This window comes from Anas platyrhynchos, chromosome 4 (assembly GCF_047663525.1).
Source record: "Anas platyrhynchos isolate ZD024472 breed Pekin duck chromosome 4, IASCAAS_PekinDuck_T2T, whole genome shotgun sequence".
In the NCBI taxonomy this organism is placed as follows: Eukaryota; Metazoa; Chordata; class Aves; order Anseriformes; family Anatidae; genus Anas; species Anas platyrhynchos.
Window position 1 is genome coordinate 75006037 of NC_092590.1, and position 24771 is coordinate 75030807.

The window sequence follows — 24771 nt, forward strand, 5'->3', positions numbered from 1 at the left end:
GCCATTGAAGTCATTATAACTTTCCCAAAAGAAGGTCTAAAATAAGGCTACTACCACAGTGAAGTTTGACATCTTTGTAAGCTAAGAACTCTGAGGTTCTCACCTCAGCTCTTTCCCCTCCTTTCCAGAAGTGTCATCTGAATTCATGTAATGGCTCCAAGATTGACTGTCAACAAAATGAGCAATAGCCTAACACTGTAACTCCTGCCAGTAAATGCCAAGGGCAGACATTATTCCTACAACAAGGGAACATTTTCTTGCATTTTAGTGTGGGAAGATGACCTTCATAGTCTGTGAAAATTGTCTCTACATGGGTGGGAGAACTACATCTACTTTCATGGTGATGCTGGGTGTGAGAGACACGGCAGTTTAACCACCGAACCTTCACAACTTGCCTGTAAAGACATTCCAGTTTGTTCTAGAGTAGACCTCATGACATTTTCAAATTAAAATTTTACATATAGCATATACTGTAGAGTGTTACCATGACCACATGCATCTCCACAGAACACTGGGACTGGCAGATAGATGACTCCTTCCTCAAAAGCCCACAAATTTTCCTGTCACAAAAACATGGTATTTGTGGACAAATTAGTCTCAGGCGGACAGAACTACATATAAAAACATTCCTGCGTGGACCGTGTTTCAAAACCATCCACAGAGCCAGGATACAGCAGGAACACTCTGAATTCTGCCTGTTTCCAAAGCACCTCTTCAGTTGAGAAAAATAATATACCCATTTTGAAAGTGTTTTCTGCATAGACAGTTCTTCGCTTCGTTGGGTTAGAAACTGGCTGGATAGCCGGGCCCAAAGAGTTGTGGTGAATGGAGCCAAGTCCAGTTGGAGGCCAGTCACTAGTGGCGTCCCCCAGGGCTCGGTGCTGGGGCCGGTCCTCTTTAACATCTTCATCAATGATCTGGATGACGGCATTGAGTGCACCCTCAGTAAGTTTGCAGACGACACCAAGCTAGGTGCGTGTGTCGATCTGCTCGAGGGTAGGAAGGCTCTGCAGGAGGATCTGGATAGGCTGCACCGATGGGCTGAGGTCAACTGTATGAAGTTCAACAAGGCCAAGTGCCGGGTCCTGCACCTGGGGCACAATAACCCCAAGCAGAACTACAGGCTGGGAGAGGAATGGTTGGAGAGCTGCCAGGCAGAGAAGGACCTGGGAGTGATGGTGGACAGTCGGCTGAATATGAGCCAGCAGTGTGCTCAGGTGGCCAAGAAGGCCAACGGCATCCTGGCTTGTATCAGAAACACTGTGACCAGCAGGGCTAGGGAGGTGATCGTCCCCCTGTACTCGGCTCTGGTGAGGCCGCACCTCGAGTACTGTGTTCAGTTTTGGACCCCTCGCTACAAGAAGGACATCGAGGTGCTTGAGCGGGTCCAAAGAAGGGCGACGAAGCTGGTGAGGGGCCTGGAGAGCAAGTCCTATGAGGAGCGGCTGAAGGAGCTGGGCTTGTTCAGCCTAGAGAAGAGGAGGCTCAGGGGTGACTTTATTGCTCTGTATAAGTACATTAAAGGAGGCTGTAGAGAGGTGGGGGTTGGCCTGTTCTCCCATGTGCCTGGTGACAGGACAAGGGGGAATGGGCTAAAGTTATGCCAGGGGAGTTTTAGGTTAGATGTTAGGAAGAATTTCTTTACTGAAAGGGTTGTGAGGCACTGGAACGGGCTGCCCAGGGAGGTGGTGGAGTCACCATCCCTGGAAGTCTTCAAAAGACGTTTAGATGTAGAGCTTAGGGATATGGTTTAGTGGGGACTGTTAGTGTTAGGTTAGAGGTTGGACTCGATGATCTTGAGGTCTCTTCCAACCTAGAAATTCTGTGATTCTGTGATTCTATTCACCTTTTTATAAAGGGTTACTGTCTGCAAGGCAAAGTTTACAAAAGCAATGCTTAAAAAACCTGCCATGTAGTTTTTGGGTCAGATTTTAAAGAAATGCCAGAATGAATAAAAGGCAAAGAAGCAGAAAAGCTTGTCATTTTTAACCCAGAAAGTTGTTTTATGAAATCCAAATAAACAATTTCAAAGCATTTTATTTTGAGTATTTTTTACACTTACACAATGAAAAAAAACTACTACTGCTCCTTGAGATGTTAGAGGTATTAAGCATAAGATATACAGGTCATATGGAAAGGCTGTCTTACTCTTCTTGGCATCACAGACACTGAAATAAATTTTGCCTTTATCTTAATGTTCCCCAGTAATCCGACCATGGATATAATCCCACTCTTTAGCATCCCTCTTCTCCTCCTGTACTTGACTGGCTTCATTGCAGGAGGCAAATGTACCAATCTGCAAGAGAAAACATGCTATGGTCTCCCCCAGCTGGTGGAGATTTGGGTTGGGGTATGATGCACAGTTTCAGAGGTGATAATATACCTTAAAGCAAAACATTTGAGAGGCCTGTAGATCCACTTATTATTGGATTGCCCTACAATCTCATTTAGCTTCGCAGTACCTTCTCTTGTTCTTGCAGAATTACAAGAAGGATGATCAAAGATACAGGACTGCATTAGCATGAAGAGCGTAAAATAGGATAGTACTTTTCAGCCTGGAAAAAAGATGAGTGGAGATGTACATGACAGATGCTGTGAGTGGCACATAAAAGGTAAAAAGATAGCAAGTCATTCATTGTCTCTTTCAATAAAATGAAATACAAAGCAGGCAGATCCACAGTAAGTTTGCATTTTCAGTGTGTAGCTAAACTATAGTGCTTCTTGCCACAGGCTTTTGTGTATCTAAACTTTTAGATGCATTTAAAAAACAACTGAAGAAGTTGAGGACATTTATAAAGTAAATTAACCGTGGCCTATGAGTAAAGGCATTTTCTTTGGTTTGCAGGACTCTGAACAGTAATTTCCTCAAGTGGGGAAGATATACTCTGGAAAATAATCACAGCTTCTCCTGTTCCTGTACCTTTATCCTTTCATCAAACACGGGTCATGATGTGTGACAGCATATACATCTAGATGCACACTTCACCTGATGTACCACAGCCATTCCTATGGTGCAAAGCTGTGTGGAAAAATGCCATGTTCTGTCCGGAAAATACAGGGAAATAACCATATTTTCATGGCAGGAATACACTTTCCTGAATGCTTTGCAACCTGACATGGAGTCCAGAACAGTATTGAAGCATACACACTGATAAACAAGAATGAATTAATTTCCTTACATACATCATTATCTAAGCTCTGTATGAAGAAACCTTATCAGACACTATGTACAGTTAAAAAAAAAAAAAAGTATTGCTTGGAACCAGTAAACAGTCACCTAATCCAGGAAAGGCAGATTTAAAATAGGAAGGGTAGCTTCAAAATCCTGAAGGCACCTTATAGTAAGGTAGTTATCAATCTGTTGTTAGCAACTACTTTTGTATTGTAAATAATGTAAAATGTCTAATGACAGAGAAAAGCAGAGCCAACATTAGACTATTTTCTATCTTCTTTAGAAATGGATGAGCATTAGTACTGTATGCATTGGAGACCACCTGAAAAGGGATCCAGTAGCTGTTAACAATAGCATTCAAGAAGTTTGTTGCCATATGCTAGTTAAAGGGCTGCTACCACTCAGCAACCAGAGCAGCAGATTGAGGGAATACTTCTGGCACTATTATCCACCCTGCTTTAAAAGAAATTTGCAAATGAAATTCAACAGTAAGATTGCATAGGTATTCTGCTTTATCATAAGAATAGAAAGTACAGAATGAAACAATCCGTGGTTACTTCAGTATATCAAAAGCATCAGAATATACCAAATTTACTTAGAAATTACTGACAAAGTTACAGTTAATTGAGAGCAATTAGATCTTATGCATTACTGAAAAGAACGCAATATCTGTATTATTCTCTTAAAGACTTATAAAACCAAATTTCTCTCTAATCTGGAAAGGCCAGATCTACCTCAGCATTGCCAAAATTACATGAAGTGACAAGTACGCAACCACAATACCTCCTCCTTTCTCCCACTTTAGTTTGTTCTGTTTTCACATTTGTCTAAGAGCCTAACTCTACAGTATGTTAATATTTGGCTAGATTGCATACAAGTCAGTGTTATTACTGAATCAGTTTTTCTTCAGAGTTTTTGGCCCGGCAACTGACTTGCTGTGTTTTGTTGCCTACAATGTAGGTAGAATTCAAATAATGGCTAAATTGGAGGTACAATCATTGCATGGCAATACATTTCTTCCTGTTAGTACAAGTTAATAACCATTATCCATAACATACATAGCACACTGTTCTGGAACATCTACTGTTCAGTGATAAGACCTCATGTCTTTCACATAGATAAAGTTCAGTCAAATTAGGTTCTTCAGGATTCAAAACAAGATAACTGGCAGAACTATTCTCACTTTGTTGTATAGGAAGCTGGGTTACAATGTAATACACCTTACAGCTTCAAAAACTCTGTAATACTGTACTCAGCCTAGATTGATCCTTCTTTAATGAGGGTGCTGGGAGCCTGGAAACCCAAGCAATTTCAGCTTAACTATCCTGATATTGCCCAGAGAATTCATCAGTGCTGATGTCATCATAGAACGGTTTGGCTTGGAAGGGACCTTAAAGATCTGGTTCCAACTGTCCTGCCTTGTGCAGGGTCATCTTTTACTACATGAGAATACTTAGAGCCCCATCCAATGTTCTTTGAACGCTTCCAATGATGGGCATCCACAACTTTTCCGGACAATCCGTTCCAGTATCTCACCACCCTCATAATAAAGAATGTCTTCCTCACATCCAATCTAAATCTATCCTTTTTGTTTTAAAAACATTATTCCTTGCCCCATCACTATAGCCCCCAATAAAATGTGTTTCTTCCTTATAAGCCCCCTTTAGGTACTGAAAGGTCTCCCTGGAGCCTCCTCTTATCTATGCTAAACAACCCCAACTCTCTCAGCCTTTCTTCATAGGAGAGGTGTTCCAGCCCTCTCATCTTCATGGCCTTCCTCTTGATCTACTCGAAGTTGTCCATATCTTTCTTGTGCTGGGGACTCTAAATCTGACTACTGCTCCAGGTGGTGTCTCATGAAAGTAGAGCAGAAGGGGAGAATCACCTACTGAACATAGTTTTGATGCAGCCCAGGATACGTAAAGCTTTTGGAACTGTAAGTGCACATTGCTGGTTTACATTGTTTGTCATCCATTCCCCCAAGCCGTTCTCTGCAGGGCTGCTTTCAATCATTTCATCATCTAGTCTGTATTGATATTGTGGATTGCTCCAGTCCAGGTGAAGTACCTTGCAATTGGCCATATTAAACTTCATGAGTTTCACGTGGATCCACTCCTCAAGCCCATTAATGTCCCGCTAGCTTACCAACTGTACCACTGAGCTTGGTATCACTCTCAGACTTGCTAAGGGTGTACTCAATCCCACTGTCACTGATGAAGATACTAAGCATGCCATTTTATTATTGATATCAAAGGAAAACTTCACCAGCTGAGACAGGAAACAAATGTACTTATCTCCATCTAGTTGTTCAAGTGCCTGGCTTAAGCAAGTAATATAAATTGTTGTGAATGTGCATCTTAGATATTTTCAACATCACATACTCAGAATATGCACTAGTGACAAAATTATTGCACCTAACAAAGGAGCATTAAAATGAAATTCCAGGAACCAAGCTGCACAGGTGGATAAATCATCATGAGTTACCCTTTGGTCCAAAGAATAACTTTGAATTTATGAACTGTCCAGCTACCACCTCAAAGCTTAGCTTTTTATGCTCACAGAGTGGAAATATTGGAAATGACAGAACTGCTCTGCAAAAAAAGTTACTGTGTTTACATATGTCTGACTTAAAACATTTCAAAGAATCTTGGTAAGGAAGGAATTTGTTCCCCTGAATACCCTGCATTGTAGAGGTACATATGCCATTTTTCAACATTGCATTAATGAAAAGAACTACCAGAAACTAACTTTTTCTGTCTTCCTGCTAGGAAGACCTAAAGCCTCTGAAAGCACTGAACAGTGATTCATCTCTCTCCTTCCTCTTCTATCATGTTCCCTGCAATTTTGCTTCTTGATAATTTAATGGATCTTTATTCGATAGCTCTGGAGTAACCTAATCAGAGTTTAAGTTTCTGCATTTAAATGCAGAAAAAAATCATACAGTAGCTGTGTTCCCTAAAAAAAAAAAAACACTAAATATCAAACTTCAAATTAGCATGTCCCTTGATAAGACCTCAATCTGCTATATTCATGCAACATGAAAAAAAAAAAATCAATCTCAGTTCAATTCTCAGTGGACAAATATCTAACTTCAAATTTGAAGTGACAAATAACACCCTTGGCAATCATAGCAGACACTTAGGGATTAAGGTGAAGTATGGTGGCAATGCAATTATGTTTATATAAAGGCCTAACTACAATGCAGTTGCTTACACTTAAAACTACTTCAGGGTCTAAAACATCAATTACTAGGAAAATTATACATTTAGCTTTGTTTATTACAAAGTGAATGCTAGATGGATCAAGTAATAGTATGTTAAGCTTTTTGATAGTCTCTAAGGTCAGTTATTTTTATGTTTAGATTCCAACTACATCACTAATAGCTATGTACTTTTATTATCATATTATTTTGATAATACAGATTTTGAACACAATTAAGAATCTCACCTGTTCCCCATTCTTTGCTTTTATTACTTGTAGAAGTGGACTTTAAAACCTTAAAAACATTTCACTTAGGAGGCTTCTGTTTCACCCTTATTCCCTCTGATGAAAAAGGCCTTTTTGGAATACTGTGATAATTTACCTTCCATCATTGATTAGTTAATTTTTTAAACCCTATTTACCTTCAGAAGGAGTAAGATTGGATTTGGGTTATTTAAAAAACAAGCATGACTGTACATTCTCAGAGATAAATTACTCAGTTGGAGGGAAGAGCCTGGGAAACTGTCACTGCACAAGTGAAGTTTTACTTAATGATTTGTTCACATAACAGACGTGAAGTAGACATAACGCAATTGGAATAAAGGCTGAAGAAGTTTTTAACTACTGTCCTAACAACTAAGTTATAGGCATTTGACTCTAAGGTATTCAAATGGAATTGAAATTTTCTGCAGTATTTCTTTAGAAAACTGCAACCCCCAATTTTGTATTCACACAACCATGTTTATCCTCAAGATCAATGTAACATGAACACGTTTCATTCCCATTTGATATACTCAAACTTACTTTTAACTGACAGATAGCGAATCTCCATTCTTGTGGGCTCCTGCTAGTGAAATACATGATACAACTCTACATAGGAATTGGCTTTAATTCCTACAGAATTAAAGAATTCCCCTTCTCAAATAACCTCTACTCTAAGGCATCTGAACTCAACCTAGAGTTATAAAACATTAATAACTTATTTCCTATTTGGTTACTAAGCCTGAATTAATCCATTTATAAAGGGGGAATCAGTTTTATTTACATCATTAACAAGTCCTTGTGCTGCAGAAAGTTTAACCTTCAAATTATGACCCTTGCCTCTTAAATGGAATCTAGTGAGAGAAATCCTGTTCTGAGTCACCCACCTCTGTATTCATCTATTGTTGAGCTTTATCATATTTTCTGTCCCTTAATTTAAGCTGCAACAACTAAAAATTATAGCAAGGTTTTATCTCTGCCTCAATTAACATTTTAGGTTTTGCTTTGGGGTCTTCATTACAAATAAACTGTCAAACTACGTGATGTGCCAAGTTATCTGTATTTAGCAACCTATAATTTTAGGTTGTGTTTTACTGGCTGAAAACATGAGCCACTGACATCATGGCAGACAGAAAAGAAAAATGAACTTATATAAAACCCCCCAATAGTGTGCATTAATCTTACCTAAAATGCTCTGCCTGGCCTTTCGTTGAAGCATTTTCAAATTGATTAAACCTAGAGGCAAGCCTTTTTTTTCGCATATATTTTAAACAAAACCCTATACTGTTCTAAACTTAGTCTTAAATATAGTTGCAAACAAGTTCTTCTCATAGTCACATATCTGTACAAAATCCCAAGTTACACCAAATTTTATAATCTCAAATGTATATTATACTACTCTATATAGTAGTAAAACTACTATATAGTAGTTTTTTTTTTTGTTTGTTTGTTTTTTTGTAAGTTTCAGAGCTTGCCTGCAGTTACTTGACTTCATCAGATACACTAGAAAGTGTGCCTGAGAACGTGATTCTGGCTGTACTATTAATTCTGGTAGAGTTTGTTTAAAAATGTCACCTACTCCAAGTAGATCAATATATCTATATTACACTGGGAGAGCAGGGCATACTTCTTATAGTACCTTGAAAAAAGTGTAATAGTTTTTTTCCTTTTTCTGATCACTGTTCTCTTCCATATTACTCAAATTTCAATGGACTTCTGAAATACCAAACAGGTCACAAAAATACCTAATGGATAAAGGCAAGGGAAATAACCCAGGAGAAATATGTGGTAAGATGTGTGCAGCAACAGAGCCAAAGAAACCTTGAAGCCTAAGAAGCTCAAAGTGTGTGAGGTTATTGACAAATTGTTAGGACCTCTAGGTAGAGAGGAAGAAATAGAAAACTCTAGCCTGATGTCCTGGTGTCACTGCAACTCCACCCTTTCCTTGAGTACCACATGCAGTGACTTAAAAGCAAGACTGTATATTCTACAGCTGCTTAAAGGATTTTGGTGGTCAATGTAATTCTCATTGGAAATTTGCATTCAGAACTAACTAGATTTAGAAGTCACTTTAGAAGACAATAGACTGCTTGAGCCAGGGCCATAACTTAGGCTGAGTCCAAAAAGAAAGAAGTCATTCTATTTAAGACACTAGCTTAATAAACTTAAAATCAGTTACACTGATCTGAAGGAGCTGAGAAGTTTTCTAAACTAACAGATAAAACAACCCATGGAGCAGATCCTCTCATGGAGCAGATCCTCTTGGGAGTCATCATGCGGCACTTGAAGGGCAAGCAGGCGATCAGGCCCAGCCAGCATGGGTTTATGGAAGGCAGGTCCTGCTTGACGAACCTGATCTCCTTCTACGACAAAGTGACGCGCTGGGTGGATGAGGGAAAGGCTGTGGATGTGGTCTACCTTGACTTCAGCAAGGCTTTTGACACCGTCTCCCACAGCATTCTCCTCAAGAAACTGGCTGCTCTTGGCTTGGACTGGCACACGCTTCGTTGGGTTAGAAACTGGCTGGATAGCCGGGCCCAAAGAGTTGTGGTGAATGGAGCCAAGTCCAGTTGGAGGCCAGTCACTAGTGGCGTCCCCCAAGGGCTCGGTGCTGGGGCCGGTCCTCTTTAACATCTTCAATGATCTGGATGATGGTATTGAGTGCACCCTCATTAAGTTTGCAGATGACACCAAGCTAGGTGCGTGTGTCGATCTGCTCGAGGGTAGGAAGGCTCTGCAGGAGGATCTGGATAGGCTGCACCGATGGGCTGAGGTCAACCGTATGAAGTTCAACAAGGCCAAGTGCCGGGTCCTGCACCTGGGGCGCAATAACCCCAAGCAGAACTACAGGCTGGGAGAGGAATGGTTGGAGAGCTGCCAGGCAGAGAAGGACCTGGGAGTGATGGTGGACAGTCGGCTGAATATGAGCCAGCAGTGTGCTCAGGTGGCCAAGAAGGCCAACGGCATCCTGGCTTGTATCAGAAACACTGTGACCAGCAGGGCTAGGGAGGTGATCGTCCCCCTGTACTCGGCTCTGGTGAGGCCGCACCTCGAGTACTGTGTTCAGTTTTGGGCCCCTCGCTACAAGAAGGACATCGAGGTGCTTGAGCGGGTCCAAAGAAGGGCGACGAAGCTGGTGAGGGGCCTGGAGAGCAAGTCCTATGAGGAGCGGCTGAAGGAGCTGGGCTTGTTCAGCCTAGAGAAGAGGAGGCTCAGGGGTGACCTTATTGCTCTGTATAAGTACATTAAAGGAGGCTGTAGAGAGGTGGGGGTTGGCCTGTTCTCCCATGTGCCTGGTGACAGGACGAGGGGGAATGGGCTAAAGTTACGCCAGGGGAGTTTTAGGTTAGATGTTAGGAAGAATTTCTTTACTGAAAGGGTTGTGAGGCACTGGAACGGGCTGCCCAGGGAGGTGGTGGAGTCACCATCCCTGGAAGTCTTCAAAAGACGTTTAGATGTAGAGCTTAGGGATATGGTTTAGTGGGGACTGTTAGTGTTAGGTTAGAGGTTGGACTCGATGATCTCAAGGTCTCTTCCAACCTAGAAATTCTGTGATTCTGTGAACCCAACTTGATAGCAGGACACAGCAGACACAGTAAGTGTGGCTTACCAAAAAAATCTTGCTAAAAATGACTGATTAGCATAATAAGTTAAATTAGTGCTGTTTGGGAGCTTTCCAAGATAGACTCTGACTTCTGTCCTTCTGTCCATCAGGAGAAGAATATCCATTCCTAACAAAAAACACTATGAAGACTGTTAAACATTGGATGAACAATGTAGCAATTTTGCATTATAACTTCCAATTAATATTGTTTGACAGGCACCTGAGAGTTTTGCAGTGTTTTTCAAATATTAGTTTTAATACTTTGTAATAAAATTGTTTGCCTGATGTGCTGGCATAATTGCTTGGAGAGAAATTATGAAATTATTTCCTGAACAGTGAAGAACTGAAATCTTATAATAGCATAGAAGCATGAATAAACAAACATCCATGTATTTAGTACAGCATTTTAACGTAGCACATTATCATATATATCTCTATATATCATATACATCCAAAGAAACCCACTATCTTCCTTTGCTTTCCTGGATACTTTCCTAGAAAAGGTAGGAGTATCTTCTACTAACTTGAACTGTTATCCATTGTCCTTGCTACTGTAAGCAAGGAGAGTTCACCTACCCCTGTTGAGGACATGCTAGACCAGCAAGGAGATGCAGAGATTGAGGTCCCTCCACTCAATACACTGGCAATCAAGATGGCAGGGAAGCTGGGTTTTCTCATTTCTGTAGTTTTGCTTATGCCCAAATTGAGGTAAAGCAAACAAAATTGCTGTGAGCCAGAAAAAAGAAATTTGGATTTTTGAAATGCTAACAATCCTTTCATTGTTTTTGAACTTTGCTTTAGCACATCAGATTGGGTTTTGGAACATATTTTGGACTTCTTTAAATCCTTACCACACAACCCATCAGCTGGCAATTCAAACATTTATGAATGCTGATAATCATACAAGCTTACGTAAAATTTTCAAGGAGATAATGGCACTGTCCTTAAAGTTAGGCTACAATTTAAAAAGTCATGTAAGGTTGATTACTAACTACTTTAATATTAAACATATTAATGCTCTGCAAAGATGCTTCTAGAACTTAGCATTATTTTAAGTTCTTCATTATAGTAGAGCATGGGTAGAGGTACTGTCAAATATTTATATAGAAAAATTAGGAGGTTCCACATATCTGACTGTTGCATGAAATCTTAGGTTTCTGTGTTTTCTTTTGTTCAGTTGCCTAAACTAACGCCTCAATTTAAAAGTTATTTATGGCATTAAGCTGCATCTATTTTTTATAAAACATCAAATAATTACAAAAACAATTTATTAAACCACCACAAGAAAATGAATCAAATATATCATACAGGCTATTTTATTCAGATCATAAAAATTTGAACAAATTACCATGAATTAAACATTTGCACTTTCTTTTAATTCTGCATCTGCTATCAGACTTGATGAGGCAAGAATCATAAGATACAAAGGTGTTAGGAGGAAAATAATTATAATCAAGTTTAACATAGCCAGAAGCCAACACTTCATTAGAGCACAGCAGAAATTTTATGTTGATGAGAAGACATCTTCTGAAACAGTTTCACAGCTTTTAAAAATAAGAACTGTTTTTCCTTCTAGGCAAGCAAACAACAACAAAAGTTATTTTCCAAGTTCAGAGGACCTCCCATAACCTACATACAACTATATTTGGATTACTTTGCTTTCCACACAAGACCACCAGATCATTTCAGTAGCATTAGACTAGGATTTCAGATTTATTTCGCTTGTAGGCATCGCAATCAGAGCCACTGTTCCAAATGGTAATTGCCACATGACTAAGTTTTTTGCTTCTTTGGATACTGCTTGCAAATTTACACACTACTAGTTATCTTTTGGAATATTACTACATTCCATATCTTCATAGCCATGAACCTCTACCCTCACCCTAAAACTTGGCAGTCTAAATGGCATATCTTCAAGCATACAGGTTGATATGAACTCTTGCTCTTAGTATTAAGTGTTTCCACATGTCAGGCAGTATGTTAGTTTGAACACACCTCTAGACCATCTGCATGATTTAACAGCCACAAGATATATGCTGAGTTAATGGATGGCTAGCTCACCAGAAAAGCACATGAAACTCAAATTGGCCACTGGTAAGTACAAGAGAAATACATTTCATAAATTCACTAGACCAATTTGCATTGACAGTTGCATTCAGCCTAAAAAATGTACATTATCTTAACTAGGCCAACATACTTCCATTACATCTTGTGGCAAGAGTGGAATCAATGAAACATATTAGCAATCAGTGAAACACATTAGCAATCAAAGTTTGTGTCTATACCTTAACAAATTTTGTGTCTCAAGTTAGACTTCAAGGAAATAAACAGGGAAGGAAAAAATGTGTTGCTTAACCATCTCCTGTTTGAAACATAGCAAAGAAAAATTCAACAAACATTGCATTCTTAAGGTGAATAGGAGCTGAAGACCAAGAAATTTTCTTCTGGGATGGGAAATCCTTCCTGGTGGTGCTGGTAGGAAGAGTAGACATATCCAGGTTTTACTTAAGCAAAACCAAAGGAGCACCAGAGAACAGAAGCCCAACGGGACACACAAGCTATGACTGAACGGCTAATATAGTATGCGGCATGGAGAAAGGTACCAAAAGAGCATGCAGAAGTCACTGGTCAGAGAACCAGAAAATAGCAGAGAACCACTAGACACTATCTGTGTTATACCTGAAGCAACCACACCTACTACATCAGGAGTCTTGCCCACAGAGCTCCTGAGATAGGGTCACACTAGGAGCTAGCACTACTAACAAGACATTTATCAGGTGAAGATGCAAAACAGCAGCCCCAGTACTAACCCTCAGAAAAAACCACTCAGTCAACCACCTGTTAAAATTCAGTAAGTTGATTATCTCCATTTGAATTTTCAAAAATTTTCTACCTACCTTGTATTCCTTGTGCCTGTCCACACATCTCCATCTTGAAAAAAGGGTTCTATGGAAGATCATGCTGAAAGCTTGCTGAAATCAGGGTAAATGTCATCCACTGCTTTCCCATTGCCAAGCAAGATGGCAATTTCACCCTAGAAAACAAAAAGCTTGGTTAATTACAAGTCACCATTGATAAATCCATGTTGCCCATTGGCAGTCAACATCCTGTCCCTCATATGTCTGAAAACATCTTCCAAGAATATTTACTACATTATTTTCCCTAGAACTGAAGTTTAGAGACATTTATTTCCCTTCATGCTCTTTCTTGATATCTCCCCACACTCTAACAAGGTGTGCACAGAATCTGCCATTTTTCAGTCATTAGAAAACCTTGCCATCTCCGCAGTTCAACCAATTGCATTCCAATATTATTGAATAGCTGGAAATTGTTATCCCTATAGATGGAGATTTTTATCCCTTTCCATACCTCCATTAAGTAGAATTTGAAGCAGCAGGAATTATCAGCCATGCACCTGTATTAAGATCTCACATGCAAGAAAAGATTAGATTTAAATAAACTATAATTAAGGCAGATCTTGTAAACACAAACCTACTCTACATTCTGTGAGGAGATACAGACCATAGATAGCCAGACAATTCAAAAATATCTCAGTACTAGGAGAAAACTGGTATGAGTGTTAGTTATTGCACAAAAAGATACATTACACAGTAACACAACCTAGAACTATCTGAATAACTGACATGGGAAATGAAAAGAACAGGAAAAAAAATTCTTGAGGAAACAACAGATTTAGAAGGCTAAATTTTTGTACCTAGTATTGATCTCCACGTTTAGCATTTTTCTCCTATCAGAGCTTTACACCCAAGAAAATTCTGCACAATTTAATTTTTTATATTCAAGAGAAAATACCTATAAAAATTTTCAAGTACTTCTAAATTTAATCATTTTTCTTCTCTCCCCTGCCAGTACCACCCACCCCAAGCTCTCAAAAATTGCTTTAGTGAGCTGCTCTGTATTATATAGGGACATAGACTTCTCCCACTTCCACAAGCCTTACTTGCTAATTAGCTCTTAATTAAAATGAGCTGCAGCTGGTTTGAGACACTCCCCTCTCCCCAGACCCAATGCCCTGCTTCTAATTTCAGAACTAATAAAAATTCCCACAAGCTAACGTGGTCTGTATGCTTTTCTTGAGAGTGCATTCAGCATTTCTTTAGCACTCCTTTCCCCCTTCCCAGTCTCTGTGTGTATTTGAAGTATATAATTTTAAGAGTAGCTTTTTCTTTTTGCCTTTTTTTCATAGTTATTCTTTGCTGTTTAGGAAGTATTATTATAGGCAGTGTTTTTCTTTTGATTTTCTTTTTCCTAAATTGGAAAATTGTTTCAGTTTTTGATTTGATGAGATTTTAAGAGATGGAAAGGCTGACAATAAAGGCTTGCTAAAGGATGGTGCAGATGTCTTGCATGTTTCCCAGATACTGCTGTCAGTGTACTTTATCTGAGGCTTCTGATGTCTTGCTCCCCGAGAAATGAGCCAAAGTCCTGTCTTTCCACTCAATTCACTCACTTTAACCATGTTTGTTTTTTTTTTGTTTTTGTTTTTTCCCTGATGTGGACAAATGTTCACAAAAGATGAAGCTAAAGCTCTTAAACTGTTTGATCCTCTGTGGATTTGCATATGTCTGCAGGGATAAAAAGGCTGGCCACCATGTTAACTGTTTTTGTCGCTGTATCACTGTGTTTCTGAATATATGTAAGCTGAACAGACCTCATTTCCCTGTACTTGCTTCCTTGTTGTGTTCCTGACATTCTCCAAAACTTGAAATCTATTAGATCTTTTACTTGCCTTGTTACTCTCTCCCTACCTCTTCCAGAAAGAAATTCTGAGATGGCTCAGAATATTTAGTTAATCTTCTTATGAGATTCCAGTGGGATGGCCCTTTTCCATAATGGTTTTGGTTTGGTTTTGTGTAGATGAAGATGAAATGCTATAAATATAAAAACCCTAAAAGGAGGAAGGCAAATAGAGGGTCAAAGTAATAAGGATGGCAGAGGTACTACTATAAGTATTCTGGGACTAAATGGCTTCTGTTTTTCCATCCATTGCACTGATAGAAATAAAGTCCAAGTACGTATTTCATGTATTTATCCTCAGCTTAGAATCATAGAACAGTTTGGGTTGGAAAGGCCCTGAAAGACCATACAGTTCCAACCCTATTGCCATAGGCAGGAACACCTTCCACTTGATCAGGTTGCCTAAAGTCCAGTACCATCACTTATTACTATACTTTCTGTGTCTCTCATGATATTTTTCTTTGAGACTGAAATGAAAAAAATGCTTTTGCCAATGGCAATTATAGTATGTTTGTTTGTTTGTTTCCATCAGGGTACATTTAAACGTCCTCCTCAATTTGAAAGGTCCTCACAAGTGGACTCTCAGATCTGTATGTTTAGAAACACTTTTCAGATGTGACAAACTGTTGTTGTGTGCTATAATCTCTTTTTTTCCTTTATAACAACAGATACCTGTGATAAATTCACTAAGATACTTTTAATAGTATCCTCCAAAGATAGTTATGTCAGATGATATTGAATGCTTTGTGTGCAGTCAACAAAATTCATGGTCAATGGTTGATTATACTTCCTGCCTCGTATCTCAGTATTGATCACATCAATGAGTGTGTTTGGTTCCTTTCCCTTCACAAAGACTTTTCTTTCACTACAGACAAATACAGTCCATTGAGTGACAGATCCTGCCAAGCTGTAGGGAAATTTCTTCTTGAAAATTCAGCAGCCATCATCAAGGAAAGACAACACCTTTTCCTTCTTCCAAGAGTCTTTCCAGAAGTTCATCCTAAATATTTATGATGTTAAAAAAAAATCTTCCATAGGAAGTTGACAAGTTTTTATTCAAATTCTCTCTGTCTGAAGGGTATGATAGAAGGAAAAAAGACACTGGAATTTAGCTACTTACTGGAAACAGAAAAATAACTTTGTACAGAAGAAGTTACTGCTTTTGAAAAATGCACACTGTAAAAGGAGAAATGTTTAATTCAAGCAGATGATTAAACTTCTCATTGCGAGGGAATGAAATAAGATGTTACAATCAAGTGTTAGGATTGCACAGTTAATATACAAGTGAAATAAAAGCTCATCATAGAAAAAAAAAAATATGTTTCTAGCACTGCAATTGTAGTAACAGAAAAGTAGTGAGCTAAAAATCATTATGTAAGATTTCCCTGCAACTCCAGTACGTTTAGCCTCATTTTGCTCTTCTGTAATTAACCCTGAAGGTTAAGGGCAGTGAAGAATCAGTTCAGAAAATTACCAGATTCATTTTGCGTAGCCAGAGATTAATATATTTTAAAAAGATGATCAAACGGAACAATAGGAAAATAAAGAGGTCTTATGCACTTTTTGATTTTTATTTATTTTAGCTGATAGACATAAGTATCGCATAAAGGAACCATAGGAAAAAAAATTACTCTGAAAATCTACTGCAATAACTAGCTTGAGTGAGTTAACTTTTGTTCAAATCACAATCCTGAGTATCAAAATGCATTTCATATAATAGGTCTGAAGATGTGATGCATCATATTTCTTCAGAGGACTAGCGCACTGCATTATAGGAAATGTAGTCTGTCACCAGCTTGCAGCACTTAGGACAAAGTCAAACTTATCTCAGTGCATGTACAATGTGGTGCCACATGAAAATGTGGCATTCTGTTTAATGGAAATAAAATTTCAAGTGATTTAAAAAGCAATAATCTCTTAACATGGGTTCAAAATAACATGAAATAAAGGTGTATTATTTCCTTTTCCAAAGACAATATCATACCATTTTAAGGAAATGGTATTGACAATGCTTAATCTTTTCTACAGTTGTGGGTATCTTGTTTTCTCATTTGTTTTACGCAGGTTTTTCTACTTTCCCTATGTGAAGTCTAAAGCTATTCTGACAAAATATTTTTCTAAATTGTGTAATTCTCACTTCAAATCACTGAGGCTAGCATGTAATCTTAGAAAAATGTCATCCTACTGGATTTTGACTGGAGCTCTACCCTAGGGTGTTCTTAAATGGTGAGCTGCTATCTGCAACAAGCTCCCAAAGCAATGGCTTCACCATGGTGGGCAGCTGAACTCCACCTCACTGCTCTCTCACTTCACCTCCTCAACGGAAGAGAGGGTGAAAACATAATGGAAAAGGGCTTAAAGTTTGAGATAAGGACAAGGAGATCACTCACCATTTACCATCACAGGCTAAAAAGATGCATACGGGAAATTAATATATTGTCTATTACTAAAAGAGCAGTGAGAAACTAAAAGTAAACTAATCATCCCCCCCTCCCCCCCCCCCCCCCAACCCACTTTCTTATCCCTCCTCTCCCTGAGCAGTGCAGGGGAACGAGGGAACTGGGAATGGGGGCTGCGGTCAGTCCCTGATGTTTCCTCTCCACCGCTCCTTCATGATCCTCCTCTGCCCCTGCTCCACGTGGGGTCCCTCCCACAGGAATCCGTCCTTCCTGAACTGAGCCTGCGGGGACTGCCCACAGGCAGCAGCTCTTCAAGAACTGCTCCCACACGGCTCTGTACCACGGGGTCCCTCCCCCAGGAGCAAACTGCTCCAGCACGGGTCCCCCACAGGCGGCAGCTCCCCCCAAACCCTCTGCTCCTGCGTGGGCTCCTCTCCATGGGCTGCAGCCTCCTCCAGGCCACATCCACCTGCTCCACCGGGGGCTCCTCCACGGGCTGCAGCGTGGAGATCTGCTCCATGTGGGACCCATGGGCTGCAGGGGGACAGCCTGCTCCACCAGGGGTCTCTCCGCAGGCTGCAGGAGAACTGCTGCTGTATGCCTGGAGCCCCTCCTGCCCTCCTGCTGCAGTGGCCTTGGGGGCTGCAGGCCTGCTTCTCTCACATTTTCTCTCCCAAAAAATATTTTTTTTTTTCCCCCATTTTCTTCAATCTGCTCTAGCAGAGACCCAACTCAGCTCTGGACACACCTCATGACTCAGCTCTGAACAGCAGCAGGTCATTTTTGGAGCTGACTTGAGCTGGCTCTGATCTGACATGGAGCACCTGCTGGGCTCTACTCAGAGTACAACACTGAAGCTTCCCTGCTACAAAAACCTTGCCATGTGACCCCGATATCCACGTTAAAAAATGGGAATTTTATATTTCCCACAAGTGTGTTATGAGGGAAATGTCTTCAATATGTAGCAGGCATTCAGATGTACTCAACCATTCACTTAGAATCTGCTGTATACCTAAGTACAGTTTTTGTGCAGTTAACTACAGATTTTAGAAAGAAATCACAACCACTTTGTTTAGAAAAGATATTAAATGACAGAAGTCTTTGACGATTAATTTCTGAAATATTTGGGGGGGGGGGGGAAAACAAAAACAAACAGAAAAGCAACACACAAAACATTTTATAGGCTATTTGAAGATCTGGCAATCAAAGTCATAGCTTAGAAAGCTATTTCAGACTTGGTTTTTGAAACAAGCAAAATTTCTCCCTGTGTTTTAACCATTGCATTGGTTGTCATAAGAAGGGAAGAAAACAAAACAAACAAACAAACAAACAAAAAGGTGTAATATAAGAAGGTTTCCATAAGGAAAATAACTGGTTCTAGCAAAAGTACAAATTTAAGGAGAAAAGATTCATTATTCCTTCAGGAATTGTACAAACAGGACTCTAAGCTGGTCTCTCAATTTCACTTTTTTTTTTTTCCTCATGATTTTTTTTTTCCCTTCTAATAAATATTTAAAAGCTCAGATTTGCAAAAGATTTTTTCCATCAACTTAAATTATTAAATCATATGAGGTAAAGGAGTAAAGGAGAAAAGATAAACTTCAGATAGAATAAACTTCACAGAAAAATAGTTATTCAAATGGACATATTATACAGTGAAGACTATGTACACCTAATAAATACCTGCATATTTACATAGATATTTCTTTTCCCTTAAATTTTACATCAGCTGTCATCATCTGTAAACATGAAGAAAATCTTGCTTCCTAAAATATTTATGACACGTCTAAAATATTAATAGGAATAGTAACTTAATTCAAATGAAAAGTAAACATATTTACAATATGTTCTTCATTTTTGATCCAGGACTGATTTAATCAAGACATTGCAGTTATTGAGGAATTGCATGATTCTCACATTGTATTTACTATACTACACTTTTAGGTACTGATTTAAAAGTATATTTAAAACTCAGGGCAATGTTATCACATCCCACAGAAATTATGAATGACTAAGCATGCTCAAAGATATTTAGTGAAATTTATTTCCTGATATTTGGTGTTAATTTGTGACCTTTCTGGAGGACAAAAACAAACAAACAAACAAACAAAAAGCAGGTAAAAATAAGAATTTGGTAAGCAGAACGAATACAAATAACTATATATGTGTGTTTGTGTGCAAGTGCCTATATAGAGAAGTTGTTTGAATAAGTTATAAAATATTGAAGTGGCTATTGCAAACATTTACTGTTCTTCGTCATATATTATAATTTTAAACGCAGCTGCTGAAAATGCAAGGAAACAAAAAGTCTTTAAGGTGACAGCAAGAAATATAATAAATTATTGGTCATTAGACATTATTAGTCACTACTCAGGAAATCAAGGGATATCTCCATATTTTATGGAGAATAAGCTGTACATACTACTTAGTTAATGGTCAGTAGATTTTTAGATCAAATTGCAGAAAAATGAGCATAGAAAGAAGTACCAAATGTCCAAGAAGTTCCCATAAATGTATAAAGAGATTCAAAAAGGGATTCTGCAAATTCATACAAGATCGGTGCTTCATCTGATTGTTAAACACAATTGCATGCATAAACCCGTATCTCAGAAAGTTCTTCAATTGCTGATTGAGAAGCGATTCTCCCCGGAGAAGAATCAGACTATATATTTAATTTTCTTACAATCTGAGTATCTCCTATTGTCAACTGCCAATACGTAAGATTAGGAACAACCTTTAGTCTGACCCAGTATGTCAATTTTTTGGCTATTAATTGAGAGAAAAGAGAATTTAAATACCTCAGCACTTTACTGACTTTGTAAATCTATTCCAAACTTAAGACTGAGCATGTGATTAAGTTATTTGCTGATTTGATGCTTTTGGATTTCATTCTGCAAATAATTTATTGCAGAACTTCAACAGATTCCAGTGATCACAGCACAGACAGTTTGTAGGAGTGTGCTCTTATTTCGCCCTGCTTTACTACCTCTGACACATGAGGTTTCAGATCTTTGAACTAAGAAACGTCTATTTAAAATTTTCAGGTGAAATACAAAGAGCAGTAAGACCAAATCCAATTAAAAATTAATTACCCAACAATGCTAACTTACAGGTCGTTCATATTTTTAAGCCATAAATAATATATCTATTACCAATTAGATGTGTCTACCTTATCATCACGTAGCCTGTTCAATGAACATCAGAGCAGTATGGTAATTTAAAATGATTTACTTCATTAAAAAAAGAATCTTATAATTATTTTCAAGGCACTAGCAGAATTTGGGATAGGAATGTGCCATTGAACTTCCTGTCTTTTGGTACTTTTGAGATTTCAAAGTTATTCTGTCCCAACCTGAAACAATAAGATTTTTATTTTATTATTATTATTGTTGTTGTTGCTGTTATTATTGCTTTCTAAGGAAGGCAAAGGCATGTCAGTTTGAGTCAATCACTTTGTATACCCTTATTGCTTATATTTCAAGTACCTCCTGCAGCGTGCTGTCAGTACATCAGATTAGGAAGAACCTGTAGTATAGCAAATCTTAATTTGCTGGAAGAGACAGTGAGATTTTTCTATATTATTTTGAAGGGTGAAACATATTCCATATGGTCCTGTGACATGGCTTATGGTAGTCTAGGGGCAAGCATGGTGGAGAAAGGGTTCCAGCACACTCATAGCCAGACTTTTGGCTTCTTTCTGAATCACTTGTGTGAATCAATAGCCCTCTCATTTTCCATATGTAAAAGCAGCTCCAGGGTTGTATAAAAAATGTAAAACCAGCTAAGTTAAGAGTGGGATTCATTTCACATAACCTTAACTAACTGGATTTACTCAGATGTGTTGACTATAGCAAGGATGTAGACGGCTTGCCTCTATACCGTAGGCTTCTAAAATAAGACAAAATAACCCCTACCACAAAAGCCTTGAGCTGTTAGGCATAAGTTTTTTAGATTTCCCCTCTTTAAGGAGTGTAAAGTACAACTTTTTACCTAATTCTTCAAAATTTTCTTACAAACTTTGTCCTTGCAAAATTAGAGCCAAAACTTTCAGACACTGGAAATGTAGGGATGATCTATATCTATATCATCTATATCTATATCTATATCTATCTATATATATATCTATATATATATATCTATATAATGAGAGAAAAAAAAAAAAAAAGGAGATTAATCACCTTGTCAGTTAATAGAGTTATCATGTCACTTCACTTAATATTCCTAACACAAAGCTTTTAATTTAAGCTAGATGATACGGTCCAAACCACTGTAAATAGTAAAAGGGAGACAATTTTAGAACCTTAGGCGTTAGGAAATTTGTTTTAGAAATTTGATTTAGGATACTCATTGGAGAGACCCTCTCTGAAAGTAGCTGGCTTGTACAAAATGCCTATATTTTGGATAGGGAAACTGAGATGCTAGAGTGAGAATCTACCCATATAAGTCAAAATGCGGGGGTGGAAAATGGGAGAGAGCACAAAGGTATAAATATATCATGGAGTGGTAATATAACTTGTTTAGTAATTACTTTTAAATTTTCATGGCAATTTAACATGGATTATCTTGAATTTCTCAGCTCCTCTGACTGAAGAAACAGTCACTTCATCTTTAATGAGAGGATAGGTCTAGAGAGTGTACAGGTAAAGGACAATCTTAGAAGAGCAGAGTAACAGATTAGCTGTCTTTCAAAGGTCATTATTTTCATTATGTTGCAGTCACATTCTTTCTCTTGCTCAAATAGAATATTTCACATCTTCAGTATATGAATATGATGCACATCTTTGTACCATGAGCACTCAGAGTTGGGATTGCATGACATTTAGATAGAAATATCATGAGCTTCAGATCCTACTTATCATGAGCTTCAGACCCAGGTCTTCAGGTACTTGGCTGTCTTTTGGTTGATGTTGAAATAACTGACTGTGAATCTCTTAGCACAGCTTTACCATAGATGTATCTTGGTTCTAACGCCTTCAGATTTCTGCTATGAAATCTGAATTGAAATTGCTGAGAGCGAACAGACTCTATGCTCGCTCTCAGTCCATCTCCAGCATTCAATAATGTCAGTGGGAACTGCGAGCCTACAACTGGGAAAGAAAACATCATGATGTGTTCAATAGTAATTTAAAAGTTTGTCTTTGAGTAGGCTTTATAAGTTGCTTCTTTTTTTCTTTTCACTGGAAAGATAATAATTCTCCTAATCTAGATGTAGCAGTATTCCCAGGACCAATAAAACAACACGTAAAGAGTTTCTTAATGAATTTGCAAGGCAATCAGATATCTATTTTCAGGAGCACTCAGGATTCTTGTTTGAAATACTCTCTAAATGTTAGTATGAAATTAAAACAGAACATTGATATTCTTTTACAAATTGTGATACCACACATCTCTTCTGGGCTATAAACTCCCTGGGAATGCAGTTTGTTAGCTAACTCAGTTCTGATGTGTGGCCCAAGTTGTATTTGTCCCAGTTCATAAAAGAGTTCTACTGTGAACTACTGCATGCTTAATATTTTCATCTAAAGTTAAAAAATATATATATTATTTATTTATTTATTTATTTATAGTAAATAGGTACACTGAACAATGAACCTATTTTAGAGTCCCACTGTTCTGAGAAGAAAATACAATGAAGCACAAAGTCACTGTGCAATGGTAAAAATGCTGTTTCTGAAAAGAAATGTTAATTCATACACGTTGTCAAATTAAGTGACATTCTAGAGATTCAAAATGCTACTTGTGTATCTGGATTCTTGTATCACCAAAACACAGACATAATTTTTTTCATAAGATATTTTCATTTATAAAAATTAGTGCAGATAGAAATGGTGTTAATTCTAAAGTAATTTGACAATTCTCTGTTGACATTTCTCTAGTGATCTCTCGGAAGAAAGAAATTTGAATAGCCTCGTGCCACAGATGAAATGACAGTAGAGAAGTTATTTGTCCCTGGTCCCACCACAGGCAGTGGCTGATCCAAAAACAGAACTATGAATCTTTAAGGTCTTATCTGGCTTCATTTGGTTGGTTTTCTTCAGCACCACCCTTCTTCACTAGTGTGTATAGTTCACTGCAACTCTGTCTGCTCATTTGAGTATATTATCTAACCTTCAGTTCTTCTGCCAGTCATTTTTTCATTTTCTTCACAGTGCTGAAACAGTTTAAGCAATATATCACTCGTGCCATTTTGTTACCTTTCAAACTCAGATTTATGATGTTCTTATCTACATGACATTGCTAACTATGGTTTGATGCAGTATGATGGTTTTATAGCTCCATGCACAATTTGGTGTGTATCTCCACTGCATGAAAGTAGTATTGAACCAGTTGATCTATATTTTCAGTAGTAGTTCATTGACAAATTTCTCAAGAACTAGAGCTTAGTCTTTCCATTATGGGAACCTAATGCCTTTCTTAAAAATAAAACTGATATCTAAATTTGTATGATAATGTCATTCCTCTAAGACTCCTACAGTAAAGGTTACTCCGCTTCTCCAAGGAGTCCTTAAATTTTATGTACATTGCTGAATTATGGCGAATTGATTAATATACATATATATATATATGATAGTATCATACTGGAAAAAAAAAAAAAAAAAGAGAGAGAGGAAAAGGCTAAAATAACAACCACAGTCATCTTCCTCCTAACTAAACTCACCTTTATTATGAGTATATATAAGCCTTGTAGGTTGTTGACCACTCATGATTTAACGTGGAGCATTAGGGATGGGTCCGACAGAAGAAAAGATAAACAACAAAAAAAAAAAGTATGAAATTATCTCGTCCATGTTTCCATAGCAGCAGTTCCACACAGTGCTTAATTTGTCCTCTGAAATGATCTCAGACACTATCAAAATGTGATTATTTCATGTAGTATTTCATGGTTTATGAATCCTTTTCAATGTTTCCTGGAAAATTTTCAGAAAAATCTGAGTCTACGAATAACTCAAAGGAGAAAAATAAAAAAGTGTCTGTCAAGAAATATACAGATAGGAAAGTGAGAAAAGAAGGTATCATAGAAGGAATTAAGAAAAGAACACATACTAAGTATGTGTTACTGTATAAATGTGTATGTCTGTAGATCCATTTATCTATGCTCTCAGTCATATGTGCATATAGCTTTATGCTGTTACACACACAGAAAAGTTCACAACAAAGTTGAGAGAACAAAATCAGTGGCATCATGTACTTTATTGCTCCTTTAAGGACAATCTGGTTTTCTGCAGAACACTTTTTTTTTTTTTTTTCTTTGATCTTTATCAGGGCTGCAATAATTCCAATTTCTTGTTCCTCATAATAATAGTTTTGATATTAACTTATTCCACTGGCAATTTATATCAATAGCAGAAATCTTCAATAGCTCTCAAACTGCAAAT

The 24771-nt window shown here is 38.0% G+C and overlaps 1 long non-coding RNA gene across 2 annotated transcripts; it reads right to left on the reverse strand.

Annotated features, from left to right (window-relative positions):
* Nucleotides 1-2017: 2017 nt before the first annotated feature.
* On the reverse strand, nucleotides 2018-14146 carry LOC106017944 (uncharacterized). 2 transcript variants are annotated; one of them, XR_001191728.4, is made up of 4 exons: nucleotides 13954-14146; nucleotides 13136-13272; nucleotides 2384-2555; nucleotides 2018-2296 (listed from the first exon to the last, which is right to left on the reverse strand). It is a non-coding gene; the product is annotated as an uncharacterized lncRNA (long non-coding RNA). The 2 variants fall into 2 exon arrangements; XR_002403518.3 differs by lacking the exons at nucleotides 2018-2296; nucleotides 2384-2555 and adding an exon at nucleotides 11539-12710 and having other exon boundaries at nucleotides 13954-14144.
* Between the last annotated feature and the right edge of the window lie 10625 nt (nucleotides 14147-24771).